At 45.0% G+C, this 23,179-nt stretch overlaps 1 pseudogene; it reads right to left on the bottom strand.

Annotated features, from left to right (window-relative positions):
• The window catches only part of LOC129652740 (coiled-coil domain-containing protein 3-like), a 43,138-nt pseudogene that overhangs the window by 17,701 nt on the left and 2,258 nt on the right, over nucleotides 1–23,179 (bottom strand).

The following is a 23,179-nucleotide window of genomic DNA, read 5'->3' as shown; positions in this document are numbered from 1 at the left end:
AATTAGTTTGCAAATGTCTCAGCCTCAATTCCAACTATCATCTCTTACCAAATTAAAATTCATATTATCACTAAGTAACTTTCTGTCTAGCATTCCTCCAGTTTACAAAAAAAATCAGTAACATAAAATGTTTCATAACTTTTTTAAACTGCCCTAAAATTTTAGAGGATAATATAAATGTTTCAGTTAAAGTTGAGAAGTTCACCCTAGCAATGAAAACAATGAAAACATCACCCTAATCATTGGTGTAAAACACAAGATATGAACAACTGTTAAAATATCTCTCTATGAAATTGATTGATTCTACTGTAGCTACACCCAGCTATTTCCTAACCAGGAAGTAACTTCTAGAAAAACATCTACTTCTGCTTTATTGACTACTCCAAAGCCTTTGACTGTGTAGATCACAACAAACTGTAGAAAATTCTTAAAGAAATGGAATACCAGACTACCTTACTGCCTCCTGAGAAATTTGTATGCAGTTCAAGAAGCAACAGCTAGAACTGGACATGGAACAACAGACTGGTTTCAAATTGGGAAAGTAGTATGTCAAGGCTGTATATTGTCACCCTGCTTATTTAACTTAGATGTAGAGTACATCATGTGAAATGCCAGGCTGGATGAAGCACAAGCTGAAATCAAGATTGCTGGGAAAAATATGAGTAACCTCAGATATGCAGATGACACCATCCTTATGGAGGAACCCTGAGTTTCCCGCCTCAAGTCAAGATGAGGCCCTAGTCGCCTGCACCAACTCGAGAGGAATCCCAAGAGGCCCCTCACAACTCGAAAGGATTCTTGACTTCCCATAGACAACATGAGAGGCTCCCTCAGGTCCCCGTGGTAACTCGAGGGAACCCACACTTCCTGCCGCAACTCGAGAAACACCTTGAGATTCCCGCTTCAATGCGAATTGAGGCCTGATTCCCCAGCCGTGACTCCAGAGCACTCCTGCACTCGCCCTTGCAACTTGAATGGAGACTTGACTTCCCTGAGGCAACACAAGAGGCTCCCTGAGTTCCTCGTGGTACCTGGAGAGGAATCCCAAGCCTCCCGCCGCAACTCGAGACAAACCAAGAGATTCCCCCATCAATGCGAGATGAGGCCCTTTTCTCCTGCAGCACCTCTAGAGCAATCCCAAGTTCCCTCTCAAAACTCGAGAGAAGGTTTGACTCCCTTCATGCAACTCAAGGGGGCCCAGAGATCCCCGTCACAACTCGAGGTGAAAGACGAGTTTCCCGCCACTACTCAAAAAGAGCCCTGTGTGTCCCACCTCATCTGGAGATGAGGGCCCATTCCCTGCTTCAGCTCAAGAAGAATCCCAACTTCCCCTCGCACCACAAGAGGAGGCCTGTGTCACCAACTGAATCTTGAGTGGAACCCCGCAGATCCTGCTGCAAGGAAAAAGGATGCCAGATAAGTCCTGATTCCCCTGCACCGGCTGCAATGGAACAGAGAGTATCCCCTCACAACAGGACGGGAGGCCTATCGCCCAAGCCTATCCTCTTGAAAAAGCCCAAATTCCCCACCTGAACTCCACCAGAGGCCTGATATCTCTTTGAAAACTCGATAGGAATGCAGAGTTCCATGCCTCAACACCAGACGAAGCCTGACTCCCTAGTTGAACCTTGATATGAAGCCCGAGATCCCTGTTGCCGCCAGAGAGGAAAACTGAGTTTCCCGACTGAACTTTAGACACGGCCCTATTCACCGGCAGTGACTCTAGAGGAATTCCAACGTGTCCTTCACAACTCGAAAAGAAACCTTACCACTCTGAGGCAACACGAGTTGGTCCCTGAGGTCCCTGTGGCAACTCGAGAGGAACCCCAGGCTTCCCGCCACAACTCAAGAAAAACCACGAGATTCTCCCCTCAACGTGAGATGAGGCCCTTTCCCAGAGCAGTGTCTCCAGAGAAATCCCACATTCCCTCTTGAAACATGAAAGGGTACTTGACACCCTTGATGCAACTCAGGAAGGTCCCCGAAATACCCGTCCCCACTTGAGAGGAACACCGAGTTTCACGCCACAACTCAAGAAGAGCCCCGTTTTCCCCCTCCTCAACTCGAGATGAGGGTCGATTCCCCTGCTTCGTTGGGAAAGGAATCCGGACATTGCTGTCGCCCCTCAAGAGGAGGCCGGTCTCACCTTGAAACTCGAGCACATCCCAGGGAGTTGTGCCTCAGTTCGAAAAGACCCTGATTTCCCCATCCACTCCAGATAAGCCTGATTCCCTTGCACGGACTTGACTGGAACCCCGAGAACTGACACAAAACACGAAGGGAGGTGTGACAGCCCTGTGGCACCTTGAGAAAAAGCCCCAGACCCCTATGTCTATTCGAAAGGAAGACTGACACCCCTTTTACACCTTGAGAGGGAAGCGGACTTCCATGTCTCCACACGAGATGAGGCCTGACTCCCCTGTTTAAACTCCACAGGAACCCCGAGATCCATGTCAGAACTGGAGAGGAACCCTGAGGTTCCAGCCTCAACTCAAGATGAGGCCCTATGCCCCTGCACTGACTGGAGAGGAATCCTGAGAGGCCCCTCGCAACTCGAACGATGACTTGACTTTCCTGAGGCAACACAAGCGGGTCCATGAGGTCCACATTGCAACTCGAGAAGAACCCCCAAATTCCCTCCAAGCCTCGAGGAAAACCACGGGATTCTCCCCTCAACGCAAGATGAGGCCCTTTCCCACTGCAGCGTCTTGAGAGAAATCCCACGTTCCCTCCTGAAACTCGAAACGGTACTCGACACCCTTCATGAAACTCCAAAAGTTCCCCGACTTACCCGTCCTCACTCGAGAGGAACACTGAGTTTCCCGGCACACCTCAATCTGAGCCCATTTGCCCCTCCTCATCTCGAGATGAGGGTCGATTCCCCTGCTTTGCCTGGAAAGGAATCCCGACGTTCCTGTGGCACCTCAAGAAATGGCCAGTCTCACATTGAAACTTGACAGGAACCTTCGTGGGTTGTGCCACAATCCCAAAGACACTGATTTCCCCATTCACTCGAGATAAGGCCTGATGCCCCTGCACCGATTCGAATGGAACCCCAAGAATCAAGTCACAACACAAAGGGGCACTGACACCCCAGGTGCATCCTCCATAAAAAGCCGCACTTTCCAAATCCAACTCGAGAAGAGGCCTGACACCCCATTCACAACTCGAGAGGCAAGCCGAGTTCCATGTCTCAACACAAGATGAGGCCTGACTCCCCTGTTCAAACTCCACAGAAACCCCAAGATTGATGTCAGAAATGGAGAGGAACTCTGAGGTTCCTGCCTCAACTCGAGATGAGGCCCTACTCATCCCTGCAGTGAAGTGAGAAGAATCCCAAGGTTCCCCTCGTAACTCAAAAGCAGATCTGACTTCCTGAGGAAACACAAGCGGGTCTCCTAGGCCCCCACACAACTCGAGAGGAACCCTAAGCTTCCTGCCACAACTCCACAAAAACCATGAAATTCTTCCCTCCACACGAGATGAGGTCCTTTTACGCTGCAGTGTTTCCCAAGAAATCCCACGTTCCCTCTTGGATCTCGAAAGGGAACTTGACACCCTTTATGAAACCCCAGAAGCTTCCTAAGATACCCGTCCCCACTTGAGAGGAATGCTGAATTTCCCGCCACAACTCAAGAAGAGCCCCGTTTTCCCCTCCTCAACTCGAGATGAGGGTCGATTCCCCTGCTTCATCTGGAAAGGAATGCCGGGGTCCCCGTCACCTCTCAAGAGGAAGCTGGTCTCAAATTGAAACTGGAGAGGAACCTGGGGGTCTTGCCACAATTCAAAAGACACAGATTTCCCCATCCAATCGAGATAAGGCCTGATTCCCTTGCACTGATTCGAATGGAACCCCGAGAATCAACTCACAACACGAAGGGAGGACTGATACCCTGGTTGCAAATTCGAGAAAAGCCCCAGGTCCCCAATTCAACTCGACTGGAGGCCTGAAACCTCTTTTACAGCTTGAGAGGAAAGCAGAGTTCCATGCCTCAACACAAATCGAGACCTGACTCCCTGTTTGAAACTGCAGATACACCCCGAGATCCACATAAGAACAGGAGAGGAACCCTGAGGTTCCTGCCTCAACTGGAGATGAGGCCCTCTTACATTACACTGACCTCAGAGGAATTGCTAGAGGCCCCTCACAACTCGAAAGGATTCCTGACTTCCCATAGGCACCATGAGAAGCTCCCTGAGGTCACCATCGGAACTCGAGGGAACCCAAAGTTTCCTGCCACAACTCGAGAAAAACCTCGAGATTCCCCCTTCAATGCGAATTGAGGCCCGATTCCCCTGCCATGACTCGAGAGCAATCCCACGCTCCCCCTCGCAACTCGACTGCAGACTGGACTTCCCTGGGACAACACGAGAGGCTCCCTGAGTTCCCCATCATAACTCGAGAGATACGCCAAACTTCCGGCCGCAACTCGAGAAAACCACGGGATTCCCCCGTCATTGTCATCGTGAGATGAGGCCCTTCTTTTCCTGCAGAGCCTAGAGAGCAATCCCGAGTTCCCTCTCAAAACTCCATAGGAGGCTTGACTCCCTTTAGGCCACTAAAAGGGCTCCAGGAGCTACCCGTCGCAACTCCAGAGGAGAGCAGAGTTCTTTGCTTCAACTCGAGATGAGGCCTGACTCCCCAGGTGAACCTTGAACGCAACCCCGAGATCCCTGTCACCACTGGAGAGGAACACGGAGTTTCTGGACACAAGCCTAGATGAGGCCTATTTCCCCTGAAGTGACTTGCGAGGAATACCGAGGTGCCCGTCACGACTCGAAATGAGACTTGACTTCCCTGAGGCAATAAGAGACGTCGCAACTCAAGAGAAACTCCAAATTTCCTGCCAAGCCTCAAGGAAAACCATGGGATTCTCCCCTCAATGCGAGATGAGGCCCTTTCCCACTGCAGCGTCTTGAGAGAAATCCCATGTTCTGTCTTGAAACTCGAAACGGTACTCCACACCCTTTATGAAACTCCAGAAGTTCCCCGACATACCCGTCCCCACTCAAAAGGAACACCGATTTTCCCAGCACACCTCAATCTGAGCCCCTTTGCCCCTCCTCATCTCGAGATGAAGGTCGATTCCCCTGCTTTGTCTGGAAAGGAATCCCGACGTTACCGTTGCCCCTCAAGAGGAGGCCAGTCTCACATTGAAACTCAACAGGAACCCTCGTGGATCGTGCCACAATCCCAAAGGCACTGATTTCCCCATCCACTCGAGATAAGGCCTGATGCCCCTGCACCAATTCGAATGGAACCCCGAGTATCATGAAAAAACATTAAAACCATCTTTAGTGAAAAATATCCATATAGAAAAGGCCATGCCAATCCCATATTCACCATGTCTGCTTTAAATCCATCAAGTTTGTCCAAATCACTGAAAATCTCAGTAACACTCTTTTTTAAAAAAAAATTATTTTATTTTTTAACTTTACAATATTGTATTGGTTTTGCCATATATCAACATGAATCTGCCACAGGTATACATGTATCGCCCCCCCCCCCCAAAAAAAAAGGATGAGAAGAAAAGATATATTCATACAATTGAACAATTGCTGAAAGGGAAGTGGGGCTGTGGATTACATTATACTGTAGAAACCATATGATTTCCTGATTTTGGAGATTATGTGCAGGTTTTTTCAGGAGAACACACCCATTTTGGATAAAATATATAGAGTATTTTAGATGATGTGGCAAATGCGAGCCCTTTTCCCATTGCTAGGAGTTTTCTGTACATTTTAAATTCCCAGAAAGTAAATTATGTTTCAAAACAAACAAGTCAATACCATAAAAGTAAATCAGATTAGACAGGCATGAAACTTTCCTATAGAGGTCAAGACTTACCCAGACAAAGTTCAAGGGATGCTGTGATGCTCACTGCCCTTGAAGGAGTCCACATGGAATGAAGAAGTACTGTGGGAAGTCTATTAGTAACCACCATGCCTTGGGTCCTCTGGATGACCTATTGCAGGAGAAACAGATTTTACAAATAAAATTTTCCCAATAACTTTGAGAGAGTCATTTCTTAGGCAGGTTGATAAGTCTAGGGGTCCCCAAGGAGAGAGGGGTCTGGAATTCTCAAGGAGGAAGAAAGGACAAACTTTTTTTTTTCCTTCTCTACATTTCTTAGGATTATATAATAATAATGTATCTTGCCTGAGGACAGTCTCTGAATTAAACCTTCTGGCTAATTCTGTTATCTTAAAATGTAAATTATGGGAGTAGGTCTGGTGAGGTCTTTACAACCTCCTGACATTCTTTGGATTCATTGGAGAGTATGTAACTTCATTGCTAACACTAGCAAGGGGGTACTCTTTCTGCCCCCTTCTGATGCCTATGTCAGAAGCTTTCTCTATCTCCTTTATACTTTAATAAAACTTTATTACACAAAAGCTCTGAGCGATCAAGCCTCATCTCTGGCCCCAGATTGAATTCTTCTCCTCCGGGGGCCAAGAATCCCGGTGTCTTCATGTGATTCAACAACAACATTTCAACTTCACAAAAAGTTGTTAGACTACATTCAGTAAAGTTGAATAATTTCCAATCAATTTACAATCATATAAAATACAGCTTACAATCTCAATAAATATATAAAAATCATTTGCGTTTCTATACACTAATAACAATCAGAAACAAAAATTAAGAAAGTCCCACTTATAATTGCATCAAAAAGAATAAAACATCTAGCAACAAACTTAATCAAGGACATAAAAGACCAGAAGTCAGAAAACTAGAAAGCACTGATAAAGAAACCAAAGAAAACACAAATAAACAGAAAACTATTCCACGCTCACACACTGGAACAATGAGGAATTAAAATGTCCATTCCAACCAAAGCCATCAACAAATACACTGGCTGCAATCACAAAATAATATTCAGTGGCCTTTTTCACAGAAATAGAAGTATTCCTAATATTAGGCTGCTAATATTGAACAGGACCTTAAATGGCCAAGAAGACTCTGAGAAAGAAGAACACCGCTGGAGGCATCTTCCTCTCCGACTTCAAACTACATCACGGACCTGTAGTAACCACCACAGTGAGGAACTGGCAGGAACACAGACACATGGAATCCAGGAAAGAATATAGAGCCCAGGAATGAACCCACATGTACATGGTCAGTTCATGAAAATCAAACCAGGAACGAGTGAAGAGGAAAGGACAGTCTTCTTAAGAAACAGTGAGAGGAAAACTGGCCATCTACTCGGAAGAACATCAGTGAAGGTCATCCTCTGGAACGTCTAACAGAAATTGAACTGAAAACCCGCCATTTTGCACATGGAGCTCTTTCCCCCTCTGAGTCCTCTGAGATGGACCTCCGGTCAGCACTCAGCTGGACACAGGAAACGTCTACTTCATCCTCATTTTACCCTCTTGCAGTGCCTCCCTGCTGGTGGGCACTGAGGCAACCCTGCTCCTCTCAGCTGGGACGCAGCCCCGTTACCCAGGAGCCCGAGCCCTGAGGGCCCTGAGGAGACAAAGCTCCCGCCAGCTGGTCACCGAGCCCAGTCTGAAGGCAAAGCGTCCTGCGCCCGTGGGTCAGAAGGGGTTTTGGCGCCCCCTGCGGGCCGCCAGAGAAGAGCGGGCAGCCCTGCGCTCACAAACCTCAGAAGGCTCACCCAGAAGCAGCTCTGCTGTGAGCACTCAGACTGGAAGCCCAAACTGAAATGGAGCAGAATAGCTCCATGACTCTCCTCAAAACATGGCTAAGAAACAATCAGAGCCTGTATGGAATGCAGCCATAAAAAGGAACACAGTTGAGTCAGTTCTAATGGAGGGGATGAACCTAGAGTGTATTAAACAGGGAAGTCAGTCAGAAAGAGAAAAACATGGAATCGAGAAGGATGGGTCTGATTAATCTGTTCACATAGCAGCAACGGAGATGCAGACATAGAGAACAGACTTACGGGCAAGGGTGGGGAACAAGAGGGAGAGGGTGAGATGAATGGAGAGAGCAGCATGGATGCATGTACACCAACATTTGTAAATAGACAACCAGTGGGAATTTGCTGTTATGACTCAGGGAACTCAAACTGGGGCTCTGTAATAACCTAGAGAGGTGGGGATGGATGGGATGTGGGAGGGAGATTCAAGAGTGAGGGGACACACGTACACCTATGGTTAATTCATGTGGATGTATGACAAATCAAACCAATATTGTAAATCAATGATCAATCAACTAAAAATAAATAACTTAAAAAAAAAAAGATGAAATGAACAGAAACACAAACTTTGCAACTAACACCGTAATTCAATTTAAAAAACTATAAAATTTTAGAAAACAACAAAAGATTTACATGACCTTTGGTCTGGTGATGAGTTATAACACACAACAAAAAAGCCAACTTACCAAATTTGGAATATAAATTATTTAAAACATTGACTTTTACAATTTTATACATTTACTCTGTGAAGGACCTTATTCGAGAGAACCAAAAGACACACTATTAAATGAACCACTGACCACCCACCCTTGCCAGGCAACAGAGAAGAGAAAGCACTTGCAGGAGTCATCTTACAATGGGAGGTCCTGGTAAGGAACAAGGGACTAACAAGCTACCACCAACCAGGATTCTGGAGAGGTCAAAAAGAGATAGGAGACTGCAGTCCAGAGGTCCTAGCAACTTCCCAGGATCCTCCTCTCTGGAATCCATCTCGGCTGAGTGATGCGTGTGCCCCCAGGAAGGATCCCAATTCAGAATGACTGGCAAGAGACAAACCAGAAACTAACACAATGACCATAAACCCTGAGACGGTGAGCCACGTGGCAGAGCAGTTCTCTCCGTTTCCCTCATCCTCCTGCCCTCCGCCCCGGCAGCCCTTCCCAATGCAGTCTCTCGCTTTGACGGCACTCCTCACCACGGACAATTCATTCCCAAGTGTCAGACAAGAATCCATTCTCAAGCCCTGAAAGGGATCCTCCTTCCTTCATCAAAACCACAATCCAGGAGAAAATATCTTCCAAATGCTACCTTGTAGAGAAGGCAGTGGCACCCTTTCCAGTATTTTGACTTCAGAAATCCCAGGGACAGAGGAGCTTGGTGGGCTACAGTCCAACAGCAGGGCACTTCTGAGGGGAGGAAACAGTCCCAGGGAAGCTGAAGCACTCGCCGAAGGCCCCAGAGCTTTGGATGGCACAGCCAGAACTGTGGCTGAGGACTCCCAGTGGCCAGGCCTCTTGATCCTGGCCTCTCTCACTAGGTACATGTGTGGAAAACTAGAATTAAAAATATGCCTGAGGGCTTCCCTGGTGACTCCGTGGTAAAGAATCCACTTGCCAGTGCTGGAGATGCAGATGTGATCCCTGCTATGGGAAGATCCCACATGCTATGGCGCCCATGTGCCACAACTGCTGAGCCTGTGCTCTAGATCCTGGAAGACACAATGCCGAGCTCACATACTGCAACCACTGAAGCCCGTGAGCCTGTGCCCCACAAGAGGAGCCACTGCAGTGAGAAGCCCGCACACCACTAGTTATACACGATTGCTGAAAAAATATCCTGAATACATGTACAGATATCCCATAGCGATGCAAAGACTTAAGATGGCAATACCATGGAATGCATCTTCAATATGAAATGAAGATCAAATATGACTTGATCACTCAGAGCTTTTGTGTCATAAAGTTTTATTAAAGTATAAAAGAGATAGAGAAAGCTGCTGACATAGACTTCAGATGGGCACAGTAAGAGTACCCCCTGCTGGTCTTTAGCCAGATGTTATACAGCCACTAGCAGTCTGCTAAGGAAAGAAAGGCAATGTCTCAGAGAATGAATGGCACCAGGCCTGTCACCCACAACATGCATTGAGATAACATTGGCAGCAGGTGAGTCATCCTGGACCATAAAATGATTGACATGAATCTTGAAGAAAGGCAGATTTCCAGGCAAATATATCGTTTCATTAACATAGATTAGGAGAACAAGGTATGAGTAAGACATACTGGTTTGTCAAGTCAGTTCTGAGCCTTTAGGGGAAAACAACCTGAAGACAGAGTCTAGCGGAAATACATAGTATATTAACATAGCTTAAGACAAGCATTTCCTTAGGAAAAAATGCATTGCTTAGCTCAAGGTTTGAGAAAAGTTAAGTTCAGGTGGAGCCAGAAGTCATCATTGCAACACAGAATTTTCAGAGAAACCTCCTTTTAAATTTGTATCGAGAAGGGAAAAAATGTAACACTACTTTGTTTCCTCCGGCTGCTTGAGAGAGAGAGAAATAAACATCTGACACTTGCAGCCTATTCCCTCTGTCTGGAGACCCTCGGCCTTCCTGCCTGTTACCCTCTCAGGGCCTTTAGGAAGCAATACACAAGCTGACCCTAACACACACGTGGAATGACAAGGGACTCCAAAGAGCCAGAACAATCACGTGAGTCTGCAGTTTTAAGGTCCTCTGGTATGCTGTGCTAAGTCGCTTCAGTCACGTCTGACTGTCAGAGCCCGCCAGGCTCCCCTGTCCATGAGAATTTTCCAGGCAAGAATACTGGAGTAGGTTGCCCTGCCCTCCTCCAGGGAATCTTCCCAACCCAGGGATCAGATTCCTGCATTGGCAGGGAGGTTCTTTACCACTAGCACCACCGGGGGCAAAAGTGCCTAAACGGAGATCAGGGAAACCCAGTTAGGAGAAGGGACTCAGAGGAAAGGAAGTGAGGCAAGGAGACTCTTAGTCACACTCAGAGAAGCCCGGCAGGTAGTTCTGCAGGTGGAAGAGGGGAGGAAGCAGGCTGGAGCTGTGTAAAAGATGAAAGAGGGAACTAAAGCAGGGGCCCCCAACCTCTAGGATCTAACGCCTGATGATCTGAGGTGGAGCTGATGAAATCATACTAGAAATAAGTGTTTGTTCACTCAGCTGTGTCCAACCCTTTGTAGCCCACCAGGCTCCTCAGTCCATTGAATTCTTCAGGCAAGAATACTGGAGTGGGCTGTCATTTCCTTCTCCAGGAGATCTTCCCCACCCACTGATTGAACCCGGGTCTCCCACACTGCAGGCAGACTCTTTACCAACGGAGCCACCAGGGGAAAAAAAAAAAAGAAATAGAGTGCACAATAAATGGACTGCACTTGAAACATCCCAAAAGCTTCCCCCACCCCTGTCTGTCAAAAAATTGTCTTCCAAAAAAACTCCCGAGGTCAAGGAAGGAACTTCAAGTGTACTCGACTGTCCCAGGTTGCTGGCTTAGGGAGATGCTGAAGCAGGGGTGTCCTAAGAGGTAGAACCTCCCTTGCGTGGGGTCCTCAACAGACCTCCAATAGCCTTGGTGATGAAGGGAGAGATTTGTTTCATTTTTTAAAATATCCTTGTGGGATAAACTGAAAACTTAGCAATTCTTTTACAGTCTTCCTAATAAAATGTTTTCTTTCTTTACTGATCTGTGAAGTACCAACTGTGACAATCACTGTTCTAATATACCTCACAGTGTTGCCGACATTATGGATATAATTATGTGAAATTGAACTTATTCAATAAAAATGATGAAGCATCTACCCTGTGCCCAGCACTTTCCAAGGGTTGGGGAGTACAGTGAAAATACTCCATAAGATGCACAGCTGGTAGGAACATTCTTTAAAAAAGCCTTTTACATTTCCACCAATAGTTTATTCTCAATGTCAACACTTGCCAATTAATGACCATGCTGGGTGGGAAGCTCATTAAAAACCCAGGAGCCAGAGTTCCTGGAAGGATATCCCATTCTCCCTTGGACACTCCTCCATCCGCTCTGGCTCTCAGTTTCCTCATCTGCAAAATCATGGACAACTGACTATAATTCATCCCTGGAACCCAAGTCTATTGAGGGGGAGGGGAAATATTACTCCAAGGCCTGGATGAGAGACCAGATTGAAAGAAAAATATGTCATTGCTGGTTTTCAGTCAAACAGACAGATACAATGAAGGAAGGAGCCCCTGGCCCTGCAGGATCTGCCTAGGGCTCTAGTCTGGGAAATTCTTACACATCAGGAGATGGCTCCGAGCTGGATTTCCACCAAGAACATCCATGCAAAGGACAAGACTGCAGAGCTCTGTGCCCATTAGCCACAGGAAGAGACTGCCTCCCAACAGCCAGCAGCATTTACAAGTGACCTTCTAAGGCCTTCACCAAACTACAGGGGCAACTCTGGGTTTTCTGTTTCCCTCACTTTTCTGACTCTTTTCTTAAAAAAAAAACCCCACACATTTCTTCATAGAACGCCACTGTGGAAGGAAAATAGGCCTTCAAATTTTTAGACCTCAATTTGCAAAAAACTTGGAGCTTGATTTTTTTTTTTTTAAATTAAAGCACCACATAATTTAAATTTTTTACACGTTTTAATTATTCAGTTCCAAAATACCAAACTTATTGCACAGGGTTCCCATGGAAAGGACCCCTCTCAGCAGGACAGCCACAGATTCCACCATGAAAGGGCAGCAAGTTGCCCTCCTCCCTTCTTTTCTGCCTGGGTGGCCACCAGGTGTTTAAATCCATGCACCCTACTAAATATCTAGGGTGAAACTGGTGGACCCTTCCCTTTCCCATCCCAGCAGGTGGTCAAGGGCCCACTGGGCTGCAAAGTGGCAGAAGCAGGGCTGGGCCAGCTGGCCAGAGTAAGGGTTATGAAGTCCCCACAGGTGAAAACACCAGGCAGGATAAATCCCTTGGACTTCCAGCAGGCACTAGGCTGCTTGGGAAAACCCGCACAGGTCTGAGCTTTATGCGACAGGTTAAAGAGGTAAAGGCCTTGACCCCAAAGGCGAGGCCTTTCCGTGACTGCCAGGTTAGGGGGCTCTGAGACTGTGCCAACAGAGAGGGCAGAATACGTGGTTCCCTGCTCCACCGAGTCTCAGTTCCCTTACCTGTGGTTCACACCCCTCCACTCCACTCACTGGATGCCAATCGCTGGGAACCCAGGAGCTCAAGAAATGGGCATTCCCAGACACAGTGGAGACCCCTGAGAGCACAACTGGGACCCCCTGCCCTGGACGCGCTCCTGGTGTGCCACGCCCCCATGCCCACTTCCAGGAGAGGCCCGTGGGCCTCACTACTGCCTCAGATGAAACACAAGGACAAGCAAATCCACCCCACAGAGACAAGCCAAGCTTTTTATCAGCTGATCTGTCTATAATTCAGGGATAAAACTATGACTACAGAAAGGAAAGATGACCTGTCCTAGGACGGCCATGATATTCTACAGAACCAGACAAAATTGGTTACAAGGAAACTTCTTTTTTTCTTGGAAACTGTAAAGCTGGTTCTTTTGCATATGCAATTAAAAACAATTAGCTTGTTACAAAGGCCTGCCTAGGGCAAGGCTTGAAGTTAATCCTTGCCACAGAATTCAACAACTTCCCTAGTGTCTGCCTACAATGTGGGAGACCTGGGTCCAATCCCTGGGTTGGGAAGATCTCCTGGAGAAGGGAATGGCAACCCAATCCAGTATTCATGCCACCACCCCCCTTCCCCCACCGCCAACCCCCCCCCCCCCAAAAAAAAAAGCGGTTCAAATAAATATTTTAAATCTCAGGTGGAAAACTAGAAGATCCCTTGTTCGTCTGTCTGGATTTATGTATGTCTCAGTGTGAGTCTTCTGTTTTTTGATAATATTGCTCAAGTTCTGAGTTCTTATTTAAATGGTCTGAAGAAAAGGAAGCCCTTGCAAACCAAATAGTTGTAAATACAAGAAAACATTGACCTAAATGAATTTCAGATTCACGTGAACTGGGAAATAGTCAATATTAAATATCTAGTATTTTTTTTTTTTTTTGCTACTCTACTATAGACATGTCTAAGAGTCACTAACATTAAGCACAAAATTTTCATAGTGCCTAGGTTTATTATAAGTTAAAAATTGCTATATTGTTATATCTGTCACAAGCTTGTCAACAAGAAAGTACCTCTAAACAATAACAAAAAAAACTAAAAAATGTAACTATGATATGAGCTTTTAGATAAACTATTAACAATAATTATACTCTAAAATTTATATTTTTATAAATATATTATTATTATATTCTAAATTTTTTCTCAACATTGAAACTCTGTTATCTAACACAAAAGCTGCCTCATGGCAGTCACTCAACAGTCACTTGCTAAAGACTGGACTCAACAATTCCACAAAATGAGGTGTGTACTGATATAATGTCATACATGTCCACATCCCATGTAATATCCATGGACTGGAAACAGTGTAAATACCTATCAACAGGGAACTTGATTAAATACACAGTAAGGCATTAATACAATGGAATACGACACAGCTGTTTAAACCAACGTACATGTCTAGATATAGCAACTTACATGTCTACTTACACGTACCCACTTGTGAACAAAGCAGGGCACAACCACGTGTGCACATTGCAGTGCCACTGGTACCAAAAGTGTGTGTTAGTCACACAGTCATGTCCGACTCTGCTGGGGTCCAGCCCCAGTAGGATCCAGGGAATCCCTCAGGATGACAGCATTGGCGATAAGGAAAGTAAAAGGGGAGAGAAAGAGGCTTGATCTTCCTTGGTTTACACAGAAAGCCAATAAAGCTCCTGACATGGAACTTGCTCTGTTCACGGAGGCTGCAGATGCCCTCTCGGTGGGTTGAGGACGCAGGACACCGCCTCCCCGGTGAAGATGCAGGGCACCTTCCCAATCGGGTCTTAGAAGCCCAGGCAAAAAAGTGAAGTCAGAGAGCCCCTGTGCCCCCAAGGAGTCATCCTGAAAGAAGAACAGAGAGAGAAAGAAAGAAAAGGAAAGAAAGAATGACATGGGGAGACCAAGCTTCGGTGAAGGAGGCCCATAACTTTATTTTCAAAAGGAATTTTTATACCTTGACTTGTACATAGAGAGATATGAAAGATGCAAAGTCATATAGCGTCAGCCCAAACATTACATCTGTTTTGTCTTTATCGAAACCAGGATTTTTCTCTGCATACCTTTCCCATAAACAATGTTGTGTACGTTATCTTCTGGCCTTGAAGGCCTGTGGAGATTTTATGACCCTTTTTCGATAAAGGCTACTCAACCAGAAAACTTAATTTCCCTTGAAGTGTTTTTTCTTTATATTTCTAATCTATGTCAGCCTCAGAAAGTGCTAAACAGAATTACATTCTCACGGAGCAAAGGTGCAGTGAGTTACAACAAAGAAAGAACCAATTAGCTCAAAGGTCTGATGTAGTTAATTCTAAGGCTACTACTTGTTTTTCTTACATTCCAACTATGTTAACTGATGCACTCCCAGGTGCACAATGGATAAGGGATATGGGCACTTGGCAGCAAGCATTGGCTCAACAATGAAACCTTATACCAGCACTACTCTAATAGTTTTTAACTCTTTGAAAGGCTCTATATTTTTATAATGTTTTAGGCTTCCCGTGTCTCTCACGGTTGGGAGGCTGTGAACAATAACGTGCGTAGCTGCAAGAGTCTGGATAAACCTGTCAGGTAAGCTAGAAAGCCATCAGAGGGGTTTGAATTGAAACACTCCTATCATGCCCAGGAGACTTATTAACTAAAGCCCTAAGTTGACCTTTTCCAGAGAAAGGTGGTCAGGGATAGCCCCCTGTTAATGTCAGAAGAGTTGGTGAAAGGCACAAAATAGTAAGACAGACAGATTCTGGTTTTGGGGTAGATGCTCAAGCAGATCCAGGGGGTCCCTTGAGTCCTGATCCACCTTGCTCATCAGATCTCTTCCACATAAACTTGTCATGGGTGGGATCACCCATGCTGGCTCCCCGCACGACTCTTTGTGACTTCATGGACTCAAGGCAGTCAGGCTCCTCTGTCCATGGGATTCTCCAGGCAGGAATATAGGAGTGGGCTGCCACGCCCTTAAAGAAGACAGTGAATCTTGACTGAATTGTTTGTTGGGGGAGAGTACTCATTGGAAGCTTACAAGAAACTATTAACAGTGGTTATTCGTTTGGAGGGTAGGTGGGAACTGGGTGGATGGGTGTCAGAGGTGGGAGAAAAAAACTCTACTGACTACCATTTTATACTTTCAGATTTGGGAACCCACATGAACATGGTTTATAACTCAGTACATGAATTTTTAAGTGCTCAAGGACAAGAACCCAGTAAATTCTGTTGAATGAATTACAACACACATGAGAGCTTCCCCATCATCTGTTCCCCTCTCCACCACCTACCCTGTCACCATTGCTCCCACTGCCACTGCCCTGGGAAGACACAGGATGCTTTTTAAAAGTTCCATCATCTTAAACTTTTAAAGCCATACTTTCTAACTATCCATTTATAGTCATAAACCCCTCCATCACTCTTTACAACTGACAAAGTGCTTTCAAACCTATGATCTAATTGGGTCCTTAGGACAACCTGAGACAGTTTATGTTTTGAAAGTGAAAGTCACTCAGTGGTGTCCGACTCTTTGTGACATCATGGACTACAGAGTTCATGGAATTCTCCAGGCCAGGATACTGGAGAGGATAGCTTTTCTCTTCTCCAGGGGATTTGCCAACCCAAAGATAGAACCCAGGTCTACTGCACTGCAGGGGGATTCTTTACTAGTTGAGCCACAAGGGAAGCCCAAGAATACTGGAGTGGGTAGCCTATCCCTACTCCAGCAGATCTTCCTGACCCAGGAATCAAACTGGGGTCTCCTGCATTGCAGGCAGCTTTTTTTTTTTTTTTTTTTTTTTTTACCAACTGAGCTATCAGGGAAGGAGAAAATTGAAGTTTTGGGAAATTAAGGGTTCTGTCTGAGATCACGCCTCTGAAAATGACACAGCCAATCCTGATTGCCTGATGAGGATGGCACCTCCGTCAACATCCTTCCCAACTCTAAAAAGGCATAAAAGAAAGATGACAGGAAGTCTTTCACAGATTTTGTGTCAGTCCCATGACACTCTAGGTCAGATTGATGTATGTGTGGGTCAGTCTAGGTTGCGGTCCTGGGGGACAGGACTTGCTGAGAGAGGAAAACAGCCAACTTTTGTTTTGATTGTTACACTCACCCAACAGGGAAGAAAAAAGGAAAGGAAAATGTTCTTGGCTGGCGTGGAGAGAACGCTGCCAGAAAATGGGATGGATGCTCTAACTTGCTGAAGACATCCCCGGAGGCCCCATTAACACCATGATACTGAACCAGAGAGATGCTGAACAGTTAGGAGTGCTGCTGATTCCCTGGCAACTTTTGAAAGCAAACATATGTTTCCACTGACTGAAGCAAGGGACGGGTGGGTGGGGGGAGGGGGAGTGGTGGGATGTCTAAAGATGGAATTAGAGAATGGGAGGATTTGACTGCTGAGGACGGAGTTGCAGGTTGTCCTTGGTATGTATAACAACAAGTTTCCCTACATCAGATTTTCCTCTGGTTCCATTTCTTAACCTCTGGACTGACCCTAGAGTCCCAGATTCGTGTGATGCTGCAAAAGAATGAGAAGGAGGAGATGCACCCTTCACGACCACGATCTAAACACACTGCTCGAGCTGACTGGGGACTTAAGAGAAGAGCAGCAGCAACAGTGGAAATGATGAGATTTCATTAGTGTGCCCCCTGAATTCATCGTCATCTAAGACACAGCATGTGATATAGGGAAATTGTGTAATGTGCACCGTCCAGGGCCATTCATAATGGTCTCAGAACAAATGAAGGATTCACATGTTCCCATTAGCAAGAGTCTAACTGGAATAAAAAGGTGACCCAAACAAGCTCCTCTGACCCTGTCTAAGATGGAAGACCCATCACCTTAGGAAAAACAGACTGTTTGTGTCATAACATGATTTATTTACCCTGCATAGGAGAGAAAGCAGGATACTCACCTTCACAAAGAAAAAGCAGAGAGGACTTCCCTGGTGGCACAGGGGATATGAATCTATCTGCCAGAGCAGGGACATTTGTTCGATCCCTGGCCCAGGAAGATTCCACAAGCTGCAGATCAACTAGGCCCATGTGCCGAAACTAGTGAGCCCACAACCTACAACTACTGAAGCCCGTGTGCTCAGAGCCTGTGCTCTGCGACGAGGGAAGCTACTGCAATAAGAAGCCTGTGCGCTGCAACGAAGAGTAGCCCTCGCTTGCCATGACTAGAGAAAAGCCCTCACGGCAACAAAGATCCAGTGCAACTGAATATAAGTTTTTGATTTTTTTTTTTTTAAGGCAGATAATTTTTAGTTTTAGTTTTGTTTTTTCAAGGAAGGAATAAGTAACTGTCCATAACTCTTCATCTAATTCTGACACCTTCAATTCACACCTATTTTAATCACTGCAGAGAAAGTAAAATTTTCTCAAGGAATATCATAAAATATAAATGCTAGCACCTTAGTTTTATTTTAAACCTAAATTCTCAAATGAACTAGCTAATTTAACTCAGCTCTGATGTGGTACCTTTCAAAGTGGGCAGAAGGAGCCAAGATGTGATACATACAAAGTCCATCAACACCTCAATTTGGCTCTGCCAGCAGCTCAGCAACCTGGAACAATTAATTCTCTTTCCCCAAAAGCTTCTGACTCAGTGCAAACATACATACCCACCCTCTGTTATCTAAGAGATCAGGATGATGAAAGGGAAAAGGAATTCTCCCCAAGATCAATATTTGACCACCCAAAATAGGACTGCCTTCACATTAAAACAATTCTCCACAGTCCCATTGTTCTGTTTGTCTTGAATGATGGAAAATCTAATTGCAGTAAAATGTTAATAGCTTCATTGTGTGACCACAGGGCTAATCAGTTATATATCTAAAGAGTTTGGGGCTCAGCTGTGAGGTATTTTTGGATCAATATCAAATCTCTTGACCTCAATGTACTATTACCAAGGATTTAGTACATGAAGCAAAAATCCCACAAAATGGAGAACCACAGGACCAAGACTAAAAAGATTTAATATGAACATGCTATGGTCTGATCTAGGCTGGGGATACTCAGGCTTATACTTGGTGAGTCCAGTTCAATGTGGAGTGGGTGCTGGCACAGATTAAGAGTCAGGTAGGAAAGAAAAAAAAAAAAGAGTGGGGCAGGGGGAAAGAAAGGTGCTTAGATCCATGTGGGGAGTGAAATATATGACAAGCACTCAGAAAATTTTGGCAAATCTTGAAGAGGGGTCAGGGAGTTGAGAACTGTCAGTAGGGCAGGCCTAAGGAAGGAACCCTGGGTAATGTATGGAAAGGAAGAATCAACACTTTTCCTCAGTCAGATGTACTTGCCCACTATGAGAACAGTTTCTGTGCAAAGAACATGAAGAAAGCCTCCAGGTGCCATGGAGCCCTGGGCAGGAGGTTTGGAAGAACAAGGCCACTCCCCTAGGCCCAGCCACCAGACAAGAGAAAGACAGCGCCCCCACCCAGGGCACCACAAATGGGGAAAGAAGGAAACCACCTAATACATGCACATTGCTTCATTAACCCACATCAGAACTGTCTCCTGTGGTCTGTCACATGGTCCTATAAACACCTTGGTGGGGGACTGGGAGCGATGGGCCACGGCCTCCCTGCTCCCCTGGCTCAGTTGCAACAATGCCACTGCACAGAGAAAGCAATAGTCCTTGAAATATCCCCACAACTCAGGCATCTGCCTCGGACTGAAAGATGCCTTTTCTATCTTCATGCCCAGAGTGATTTGGATCCTTCTGTTCCATGGGAACTAGATCCTGCCACTAAGGGTTTGCATGCTGCAACTGAAGATCCTGCATGCTGCAAGGAAGACTGAAGATCCCACATGCCACAACCAAGACCCAGCAGGGCCAAGTGAAAACATACATAAGTATTTGAAATCAACAACAGAAGTAGTCATAACAGCTCAGTGTATTGAGTGCTTACTCTCAAACACCTCACTAAAGGCTTTTCCTATTGACATTCCCTACATAGTTAAATCAGGTCACATCCGCCCTAAGATACAGATGTTACAATGGCTTCCAATTTACAGAAGAGGAAACTGAGGCACAGCATGCCAACCTTCAGATCATCTTGTCCCCTCACTTTGTGAGGAACCTCATGTCACACAGTACAGCCTGAGGACTCCCAGAGTTTATGAGCAGTGCTTGTTAACTTCTGGGAGGGCTGTGGAGAGGGTGAAAAATACTTCTTGATCTGGACTTTGGAGGAGGACTCTTGACTCCCTTGCTCACAACATTCATATGAGTCTGCAGCACAGGGTATAGCCAATTCTTACCCTAGTGTCTTCTTGAACCTCCCAGTCATGAGAAAGTTGCCAGCTGCTGCCCTTGTGAACAGTTTGAAAACTGGAAAAGGCTAGAAAACATCCTTCTGTTCTCTTGAGTGTCTGGAAAGATGGCATCTTGGAAATTGACTCCATGAGGCAAGAGATTATAGTTCTCATCCATCCTAATGGAAAAAAAAGGAGGCAAGAGCTGTAGACTGGACACCCATGGGGTGTACCATCTTGAATCGAGAGTCAACAGAAGACTGTGACAAGTGTTGCCAGTTATATAACGTCTTTTTTAAAGTAGAGTTTAATTACAATGTTGTGCTAATTTCTGCTGTAAAGTGACTCAGTTATACATATACATACATTTTTAAATATCTTTTCCATTATGGTTTATCCCAGGAGATTGGATATGGTTCCCTGTGCTAAGGTAGGACCTTGTTGTTTATTCCAAATGTAACAGTTTGCATCTGCTAACCCCAAACACCCAGTCCGTCCGTCTCCCTCCCTCCATTCCCCTTGGCAACCACAAGTTTATTCTCTGTATCCATGAGTCTGTTTCTGTTTTGTAAATAGGTTCATTCATGCCATATTTTACATTCCACATATAAGTGATATAGTATTTATTCTTCTCTTTGTGACTTACTCTGCTTAGTATAATTATCCCTAGTTCCATCCATGTTGCTGCAAATGGCATTCTTTCTTTCTTGTTATGGCTGAGTAATATTCATATATACGTACCACATTTTCTTTAATCATTCAACTATCAAGGGACATTTAGGCTGTTTCCATATCTTGGCTGTTGGGAATAGTGCTGCTATGAACATGGGGGTGCATGTATGTTCCTGAATTAGAGTTTTGTCTGGGGATATGCCCACGAGGGGGACTGCTGGATCATATGGTGGTCCTATGAATTTTCTGAGCATCCCCCATACTGTTAGCCATAGTGGCTACCCCAACTTACATTCCCAACAACAGTGTAGGAGGGTTCCCTTTTCTCCACACTCTCTCCAACATTTGCTATTTGTTCTGTTTTTGATGGTTGCCATTCTGCCTGATAGGGGATGGTACCTGGTTGCAGCTTTGATTTGCATTTCTCTAAGATTTAGTGATGCTGAGTATATTTTTATGTGTCTACTGGCCACCTGCATGTCCCATCAGCATGTCTTCTTTGGAGAAATGTCTATTAACGTTTTCTGCCCATTTTTTGATTGGGTTTTTTTTGTTTTTGTTGTTGTTGTTGTTGAATTGTACGGTCTGTATATTTGAAATTAAGCCCTGGTCTATTGCATCATTTGCATATATTTTCTCCCATTCTTTAGGTTGTCTCTCTTTTTTTTTTTTTTTTTTTTTACAGTTTTCTTTGCTGTGCAGAAGCTTGTAAGTTTGATCAGGTCCCCTTTGTTCATATTTAGTTTTATTTCTACTATCTTGGGAGACTGACCTAAGAAAATAAAGGTCCAATTTATGTCAGAGAACATTTTCCCCATGCTCTCTTCTAGGAGTTTTATGGCGTCATGTCTTATGTTTAAGTCTTTAAACCATTGTGAGATATTTTTCTGCAGTGTGAGGGCATATTCTAACTTCACTGATTTACATGCAGCTTCCAATTACACATCTACATGGCTCACATTAGAGGAGTCACTCTCTCTGATTGTTTCTCTACCTCACACTGCACGTGTCTCTCCTTCAGTTTTTCAAAGCACGTGAATTGGGGGATGGGTGTGGGTGAACATTTGTGTATCTCCCATGCCGCCTTCTTTCTCCTAGTGGAGTGCTCCTTGTTTCCTGGGCAAAGGAAAGCCAATTGCAATGACCCAGGATTCAAGTCCTATGACTGCTACTTATCTCCTGTTTGACACACAACGAATTTCTTAAATTCTCTAAGCTTAAATGTACAATCTATAAAACAAGGAGTTCTTTGTTTAATGGTGGTGTAAGGAGTGTATTTTTAAAAAAAAATATGTAAAGTATTTAGCACAGAGTAAGCACAGTATAAAACTTAACATTTTTACAGAACCCTGCATAAAGTACCTGTTGGCAAGATAGAGAAGTCAAGAGAAGGAAAAGGAGAGATGGAAGCGGCACTCCAGCCCAAAGTAGGCATTTGGGGGCTCACCAGGGAGTCTCCACTGCCACTTTCTCCTGTGACACTGACCAGAATCTGTTCTTCTCTCCGAGGGGCCCAGAATAACAGAGGAATGATTTGTATGTGGTTGTTAACACACATCAGGGCAACACAGCCCTGTGAAATAGAAATCTTGTCAGACTACCATTTGACTCTGTATCTCTGCTCTAACGTTTTATAAATATGTCAGAGAAAAAGAGAAAAGAGCTGGCTGACCACCAGAGAGCCAGTGGACAAAACTGTATTTCATTATAAAATTGGAAAAGAAAATAATATCTTCTTAAGTACTGTGGCTCTTTTTACTTTGGAAAATAAAGTTTTATTGTTGAATAGTTTTAGAGCTGGTTTCCCTATATAAAGACATGTAAAAATCTAAGTTTCTCCATATCAAGAAGGTACTATCTCATTCCTTGCCAGTTTTATTTAGAAACTGTACTTCTCCAGCATTTTTTTTTAATTCAACTTAATCTGGCTAAACCACTCAAGCCAACACAAAGCACACCATGTATTCTAAACTTAGATATTCTGGCTTTAATATGGAAAACGTGTTACCGTGAGCTTACGGACACCCCTCTGTGGAACCTTCTGTCTTCTTTCTCAGTGATGTAAAATCTCAAGAGCTAAAAGTTAGTCTGCAGACCAAGGTCATGGGCATTCCAAATATCCTTAATGCTATGACACATACTGGGAAGATGGGACTTATTGTCCAATCACTATCTGTTAGATTCCATTTTGAGGTGCCTCCCAGTTCCTCTGTATCAGCCTCTTCCTCCAACTGGAGAGAACCAATGCATTAGGGTTCCACCTGCTGTTTTCTATTGCAAACTTCAGTTGAGCCCATAACCTGAACCCTTATCTACATGCATTTCGTCATGACCACACGACAAACTTTCATGGAACTTCACAAGATTCCAGGAGTCTCCCAACAGACAAGGCCTGGTCTAATTCACTTCTCTGTTCTTCA

Source organism: Bubalus kerabau, chromosome 5 (assembly GCF_029407905.1).
Source record: "Bubalus kerabau isolate K-KA32 ecotype Philippines breed swamp buffalo chromosome 5, PCC_UOA_SB_1v2, whole genome shotgun sequence".
NCBI lineage: Eukaryota > Metazoa > Chordata > Mammalia > Artiodactyla > Bovidae > Bubalus > Bubalus kerabau.
This window is presented reverse-complemented; position numbering and strand designations above follow the sequence as displayed.